Source organism: Triticum aestivum, chromosome 4D (assembly GCF_018294505.1).
Source record: "Triticum aestivum cultivar Chinese Spring chromosome 4D, IWGSC CS RefSeq v2.1, whole genome shotgun sequence".
Lineage (NCBI taxonomy): Eukaryota > Viridiplantae > Streptophyta > Magnoliopsida > Poales > Poaceae > Triticum > Triticum aestivum.
In genome coordinates, this window is record NC_057805.1 from 263270358 (window position 1) to 263278670 (window position 8313).

Genomic DNA, 8313 nt, shown 5'->3' on the forward strand with positions numbered 1-8313 from the left:
AGCTGTTGACGGGATTCAAGGGACTCTACCGACTATTCCAACGAGCCGATCCTCGCCCTCATATCAGAGATATTGCCATTGGCGGTCTCCAAGCTTTGGGTCTTGGAGGAGAGCTACGACTGCACATCAGCCAGGTGAAGCTCTGCTTATCGTGCCTCTTCTTTGAGTGCCTTCACCTCCTTGGCACTCCCGGCAAGGTCTTCATTCAGTTTGGCCACCTGCCGGTCGAGCTCAGCCTTAGCAGAGGATGCGGCATCTAGATCTTCAACAAGCTTCTTCAGCTGGGATGCATGATCAGTAGCAAGGGTGTCCAGATGCTTTGTGATCCGCCAGGCTCCCCTCCCGAGCGACGACATCTTCCCTCATCATCTGAAGGATCCCTTGCTGCTTCATGAGTGCCTTGAACTTCTTGTCATGCCATTCGCGCAACTCCAGGCACTTGTCCTTCAGCTTCTGATCCACTTTGCCGGTGGATTCACGCTGCTCCTTGAGCTCCTGCCACTTCTGGTTGTGTCGGGCCTGCATTTCCTTCAAGCCCACCGCATGGACTCGATGAAAGACAAATCCATGGTGATGGCAGCTGACTCGTCGACCTCCCCACCTCCCAGACGCAGCGGTGCCAGAAGGCGCTGAGGCTCTTCATCAAGCTCTGCGTTTGTCAAGAACGGCCCGGGGGCTCCGATATCAGGCAACAATGTCACCACGGCCAGCGTGTTCGAGGAAGACGGCGGGGCATCAGCAGCGCCCCCGGAAGAGGGGAGTGGACCCATGGATTGAAGAGGAATCTTCGTCTCGATGACCACTTCCTCTCTTGGGGCGCTCTCCAGAGAATGTACCACCACTGCCAAGGAACCTTGAGATCCCGCCCCTCAATATCCGCGACCTTCACGGCTTCATCTGCGGCGGACCTCCCTATGTCCGCCACCACCTCCAACAAGTCTGGTTCTTCGGCATGGGGGTCTGCAGATGGAAGGGGCCAGTAAACAAACGAAAGGATGGAAGCCTCGAAGCGAACAAAGAAGCCAGTGGAGGCAGCTAAAGTATAAAAGAAAAGAAGGGTTGAGCTAGATACCTGGGGAAGTCTACAGGGCAGAGGTCTCTGTTTCCCCGGAAATAATCGTTGCTGGGTCACAAGCTTCGTCCTCTGTCGTGGTGAGCTCGGCAGCCTTCTGTGATATCTCTGCCGCGGAGGATTCCATAACGACATCTTCGGCTTGAGCGGTGGGGGAGACTTGCCCCTCAAGAAGGGGCTCGCCTTGTGTCACTTCGCCCCCTCCTCCGTGTGGGGGGACGCAAAGACTGTCTCCATCATCTTCGATAGGAGGGGACAAATCTTCGTTCCTAGGCCGAGGGCTGGACTGGGGGCTCGGCACAAGATCCTCTGCATCCTTCCCTGCCGAAGCCAAGCCCTCTACGCCCTTCAGTGACCCAAGGCGCCGGAGTCTCTTCCAGGAGTGGTGGACAAGGGTCTCCGCGTCCTCCTCCACTTCCCTACCGGCAACATCTAGAACAAAAGGTTAGATGGCGAAAACATTCAAACCTACTTAAGAAGATATCTACCACAAAGAGAAATCCTCCTTACTCTTTCGCGATGAGCATGGAATTCTAATTGAACTTCGTGGGAGGAGGGGACTCTTGTCCTCTCTTCAGAGACAGAAGGGTGGAACTCCTCGGCAGCTTCGATGCCTGCCGCGACTCCAAGAGCTCCGGGGAGGGCGAGCTCTGCGAGGAACTCAAGCCGGAGCGGGGGCTGGACTCCTCCTCCGAGACCACCGTCCGTTTGGTAGAAGATGCCCTTGCCCAAGCAAGACGAGGGGATTGGCGACACACCCCCTCGGCCTTGGTGGACTTGGAGGAAACCTTCTCACCTTATTGGCGGGTGGCGCTGGGTTGGAGGTCGCAGCTCCCCGGGCTGCGGTGCGCCTACGGGTACGCTAGTCTGGGTCCGGTGAGGGGGCTTGCAGCCCTGCCACAAGCCACTCCTCTTCAGGAGCCGCTGCCGCGCTCCCATCCCTCTCCACCTCCTCTCCCTCCTAGAGCTCCTTTGCTGCTGTGGCTAGAGCGTCTAGCCCGGCGAAGTTATCCCCGACAAGCTCTCCCCCGGCAGTATCTACCCTAGCTTGCGCCTCACTGCCGCCCTAGGAAGAGCTCCCATTCCCAGCCTTCCCTTTGCCTTTCCCGGCTTTCGCGGCCTTCTCCATTTCTTCCCGGTGAGCATCCTTGTCCTCCGTGACTCTCTTCAGAATATATGCTACCTCCGCAGCAGAGGTGTGTTTATACATTCCATCTTCAGCCCTGGTGGCCTTTTCCACCAAAGTGCTCGACCACTGGAGCTCTTCGTCCAGAGAAGGGAGCTGCCAAGTGCCCGATACTCCCTCAGCGTTGCAATCCAGCATCCACTTTAGTATTTGATCCCGGCAGAGTTGATGTTCAGGGGAACGATGGTTGTCGGGAGCTTGAACATCTCGAAGCGACCGAACAGCTGGTCGCACAACCAAGCATGACCATAAACTGACAAGTTATTGGCCAGCCCCGGCAGCAGTCTCATCCTATCCGCAGCGCTGCCATACAGCCACGCAGGCCTATCACTTTCCTGCAGTGGTGAGATGCTTGATGGTTAACCCGGCAGCCGCCAGGCGGATGATCCTATTAATTGACGGGCGCAACCTGTCCTCAGAAAGGCCCTTGGTGCTCCAATCTTTGTCCCGCTCAACGCACTCTTGTCGCACTGCACAAAACTTGGGGGCTTCTTTGTCCTGGATCCAACACCAATCCCCTCTCCATTCATCCCATCTCTCGCGTTGGTACCCCGGGAGGTAATTCTTCTTCGACCGTGGTATCCAGCTGATGATCCCAGAACGGTTTACTCTACTCTCCACCCGCGGGACGAAGTAATGCCGAAATAGATCCACACTGGGCATCACTCCGATGAAATTCTCACACAATGCACGAAGATGGCCATGGTCGCCATTGCATTCAACATGAAATCAAGGAGGTGAAACCCATTGATGTTCATGATTGCCTCAAACTAAGAAAAAGGAGGGCACAGACCGCAGATGAAATAAGCGTCAAAGAACCGGTAAGAATCCGGGGGGATTCACCTCGCCCGCTTCGTAGACCACGGGCGCCCCTTGCCCTTTTTCAACGGGGTGCCCCCACAGATACCCATACTTCGCTTGAAGGACGGGGCTGCTCAAGTTGGACGGAACAAAGACAACATCCTTGCTCCGCTTCTTACTCAACTCCGCCGACCTCTTGTTCCCCTCGGTGGCGGTCTCCTTCGCCGCCGCCGTCGACTTCTTCGCGGGTTTCTTCCCCATTGCTGCGGCAACACAGAAAGGGGGAGGATTCGTTGAGTAGCGGCGGAAGGATAAGCGTGATGAGGAACTGTTGCTTGGCTTGCGGAGGAAGAAGATGGGGAGCGGGGCGAGAGACAGATGAATCGTGCCGCTCCAATTTACCCTGCGCTTAAAAGGGGGGAAACTGGGGCAGGAGCGCGACGCTTCAGAAAGTTACCATTTTACCTTAACTGCAACAGTCCCACAACCCCACGACGCGCAGTAATTGCACGGAAGTGGACATTGGATTGATTAGTCATTGTGGCAAACCGTCGCGCACAGCCCTCTCTTGCCACGTGTCCGCGCACTGTTTCGGGACTAACCCAACGTGCCACGCGACACGTGTGGCCCAGGCCCGGGGGCTTATGTCGGGGAAAATATACAGGGGCAGACATTTTCCCCTGAATCGTGCATGGACAAGCCAAGGACGAGACAGAGATTGAAGAGCCAAGAGATTTGAAGAACCCAACATGCAGCTCAGAGGAATCAAGATCAAACAAGAGGAGCAAGACATCGGCAAGAGAAGGGCCTCCCTTGCCGGGCAGACGAGCCCGGCAAGGGGCGAGGCCACCACCAGAAGCAAGCAACCAAGGATCCCCTACAGAGCCTGCCGGGGCTCGCGGGGGCTGAACCACCCCACCATCCACTTAGGCACGACCCACGTCGTCAATTAGTGCGGTGTCAAGCCACAAGATGATTAAGTGGCAGCCATTCGCCACATGGCAGCCATTTCCTACAGGAGAAACCCACAGATGACACCCGTCCTGCGACGTGTCAAGGGAACAGGTGCGGAGCTGGCAAGATAGCCCGGCAGGCCTTGCCGGGCAACCAATGATGTGACACTAAGCGGCGCATTTAATGCACCCCGTCAGCCCGCGGAGTTAGGTATGATAGCACTGTTTGCTATCATATCAGTGGATAATGACCACTTTGTCACTGTGGTGACCCCTTAATCTATAAAAGGAGGCCATGGCACTCGTAGGAGGGTTAGAAGGTTGGAAAGTTGATGGACCCAAGCCACCATATGCGCGTAGTCGCTATGGCCCCAAGGCAAACCTTGCCGGGCAAGTGTACTTCACACCACCACACTCATTCCACCATCAATCCACCAAAGCCGGAGTAGGGTATTACGCCTCACAGCGGCCCGAACCTGGGTAAATTGCTTGTGTGCTCTTTGCCGTGCTGTCGTGCGCTGGTCTGCTCTTTGTGCAACGCGACGTCCCCCTGCCGAACCAGCAAGGGGCCACTCGGTCCAATAGGTGGCCGCGGATATCCCGCAACATAGTGCTAGCAATATACGAGTCTCATACGATGCCATTTCAAATTAGAAATGAAATTCAGCTCATCGGCTACAAATGCTCGCGCTGATCCGCTGAACATGGATATCAGAGAGGTTCAAACTAATATCACCGCTTCTAAGTCTGGTTTCGAAACGTCACAATTTTTGCAAAGGGGTCAGCCACTGAGAAGTCATGTATGGGGTTGATACGATGACTTCCGATTACTCTGTCATCTGAAGTTCCAAAATGAAATTCAGCATTTTTGGAGCCTATTCCTTTCTGCCGCAGGCGCCGGTGCTAATCAACAAACCATTCATTTTTGCGAAATAAATGTAGGGCAAACCTCATTTCCTTCAGCACCCTTGCTCTAAGAACAAAGAACCTGGCGAATATAATCTCCGGTAAGGTCCCTCGGTAGGAGTTCTAAGTAATTTCTGAGAGATTGTTATATTGTATCACATTATCTACCACTGGGCCTAATCTTATCTGCAAAAGAAGAAAACATGTTAGTGGCTACATGTAGTTTTGAACATTACTACATGACTATTTGGTTTACAGGATTTGTAAAATGCACTAACGTGCCATCTTCAATCTGACATGATTAACATAGGCATTTGATTACGTTCTAGAAAAATGTAGCCTTCTTCACAAGAGGTTGGAGTGGATGAAAAATTCCCTAAGAAAACTAGTACAAATGAATCCCAAGGAGAAATTCTTATTGACTGTAACCATATGGATCAAGCAACCAATATGGGGGGGGGCATGTATGTACTGAAATCCTCCAAAAGAACCTTCAGAAATCGTAGTACATTGTCATTGTAAACTTGGAAAAAGGTGTCACAAATTGAACTCTCTTATGGTTAACATTTAATAGGAAAGGAACATCACCTCGATATATAACTTCTCCAAGCACACAAAGCATCTCAGGAAACTAACAACTTGCTCCAAGTTGGGGCTGATAGATTCTAGTGCCAAGACCTTCACTGTGCGCAGTTTTGGGGTCAAGCTTGTCGGAATCATTTTCTGAATGACAGACGAACAAACATCTTCAAAATTAGAAATAATGTTAATTTGTAGAAGGGGAGGTAGAAGGCGGCAGTTGTACCTGAACGGGTGTGGATCCAATAACAAGTTCGGAGTATTTGTGAGACGAGTAGCCCACCAGTGTCAATTTCGGCGCAGAAATGACATTGATTCTTGTTGGACCTTCTTGATCAACTACAAGTGATCTCTCAAGTGTAGGTGTGTCCTCAATGACCATACCGTGGTACACATCTTGTGATGTCTTGCTACTGCACAAGCAACACACATAAATAGTCCGAAGAGTCATGGAGGTGATGTGGAAGGTACTCAAACCATTGATCGCCTGAAGACGAAGGTACCCAAGTGCGGTACAGCCACGGAGCAGGCGCTCCATGTCATCGTTTGAGAGGTAGACGGCGATGAGCTCGAGGTGCTTCAGTCGTGGTAGAATAAGAGCGAGCGCGTCATTAAGGGGGGGAATGGCAGTTCCTGAACTTGGCGACGCGCAGCATGGGCGCGAGGCGGAGTCCGGACGTTTGCAGCGACCACATATGCCCATCATCAAAAGTGAGCTCCTCGAGCTGATCTAGGACGGGGGATCGGAACCAGTCGTCAAGCTTGGCTCGGTCCTTGCCGTTGGAACGAAACATGCCCATTCTAAGGCCTCTGGTTGGGCCAAGGTGACTGGCAAGGATCTTGGAGAACGCATCCAAGCTTTTGCGATAGCCATGGCAGAGCTCGTGGGTGTCGATGAGGTCGAGAGGGCTAGAGTTCCATAGGGGGCGCCACCGTCGAGAAAGGACGGTTGTCCGTGCCCCATATTTGATTGGGAGGAGGGAGATGATGACTGTCAACATATTATCGGGGAGGCTGCTGATGAAGTCTAGGCCTGCTGGAGTTGCTTGCGGTTATAGCTCACCCCGCCTCCGCTTGTTGGCAGCCCCATTCTCCACCTCTAGAGTCTCCTTGTCAGCGGAGCTTTCTGATAGAAATGGGGTACAGGGAATATTTAGTTAAAACAGGGCAATAGAAAAGTGTATTGGTAACTAGATGTTATTAGGTAGGAATATAGTAAGAAAAGGGAATAATAATTGGTTGCTTAAATACTACAAATTCATTTGACATTGCTGGGTAAGTCAACATGCAGATAGTTGAAAAGAAAACTTACTGCGAACAAAGTCTGGACGGATGATTTTGTCGGGGAAGTTAGCATATATCTCATGACCAGACCCTTTTATGTGCAGTGCAATTTTAGTGCCAGCTTTCAGTACATAAAACTTAGAAATTTCTTTCCAAAAGCCAGTGCCAAAATAGGAGGCACCACGTTCATCAAGTCTTACAGTAGCAACGATTGTAAATCCATGGTTTGTGTGCAGTATGACATCCGTGCAGTCTTGATCTATTTAAAGGGAAAGATTGTGCACTACATAATCTGTTGCATAGCAAGGGATGTGCTGCAGAAAATGGTAGGATTGTTAAAGAAAATATGGTAACATGCAAATATGGGCCCAAATTGAAAGAACTGTACAGCGGTTGAAGTCGAAGGACAAAAATCTATAATTAAACAGATAGGGTAAACATGATGTCATGCAAATATGAGTGTAATCGAAAGAACAATACATCATTAATTTGCGTAATATAGAAAGAAGAGGGGAAAATCCCCTTTGACGTATATGGTGCATGTGGAACCTTTTATCCGAATGTAGCAATATTTAGAATATGTTTAGGAAAGTAGGCCATGCCAACCGATTTAGGGTGAGATTGAACATACCGCGCGTGTCCTCAAGTTATCTGGTATGGTGAGATGGAATCTCTGGCGGAGGTCACAAAGTCCTGAAGTGTCGGCGCACTGTACATTCTATGAATGAAAGAAAACCCTCAAATCAGCTCGAATAAAAATGAATTCACGGTGATTTCCGCCGGGTGATTAAAGGAGGCAGATGAACTAGGATAAGAGATGAGATAATACCTCATTAAATTAGTTACCTTGTCGTCCATGAGAAAGAACCCTCAGTATGGCAGATTCCCCAACTGAGCGGAGCTGGGTCGACCGCAAGCACCGTCGAGAAAGTCGATGGCCATAGGCGGTAGCAAGCGGAAGTGGCTAAATGCGGTGGGCTTTGCGGGCAGCCTGGCGGCGGCGGTAGGCATCGAACTAAGTGTTTACTGCCACGATAGGCGGTGCCATGGCATAGACGCGGATGAGCTTGTGCAGGTGTGAATGGGGACTGTACCGGATGGGGTGGCGGGCGGGGTGAGGGTTTTTGTGATGTGGGGATGGTGGGGGTTTTCTTTTTTCTTTTTTGAATTGGGTGGTGAGGGTTTTCTGTCACACAAAGAATTTTGGGGGCGACGGTTTGCTAGAGCGAACCGTGTGTGATTGACGCAACAGGCAAAATGAAAGTCATTGCACATGGTTCCAATTTTGGGAACTGTGCGTGATTGACCTACTACCTCCGTCCTGGTTTATTGGTCCCCCTTTGTAATTTTTACCAAATTTTGACCAATATTTAACATACTCAGACATAGATAATAAGCATACACGTACATAAGCGTAGTTCAACCATAAGTACATAGTTCAACCGTCATTAAGCATACTCAAGCGTACATAGTTTGATCCATCCCACATCTCATCTCATATGCCGGCACGATCCTGAAGCTTCTCCAGGTAC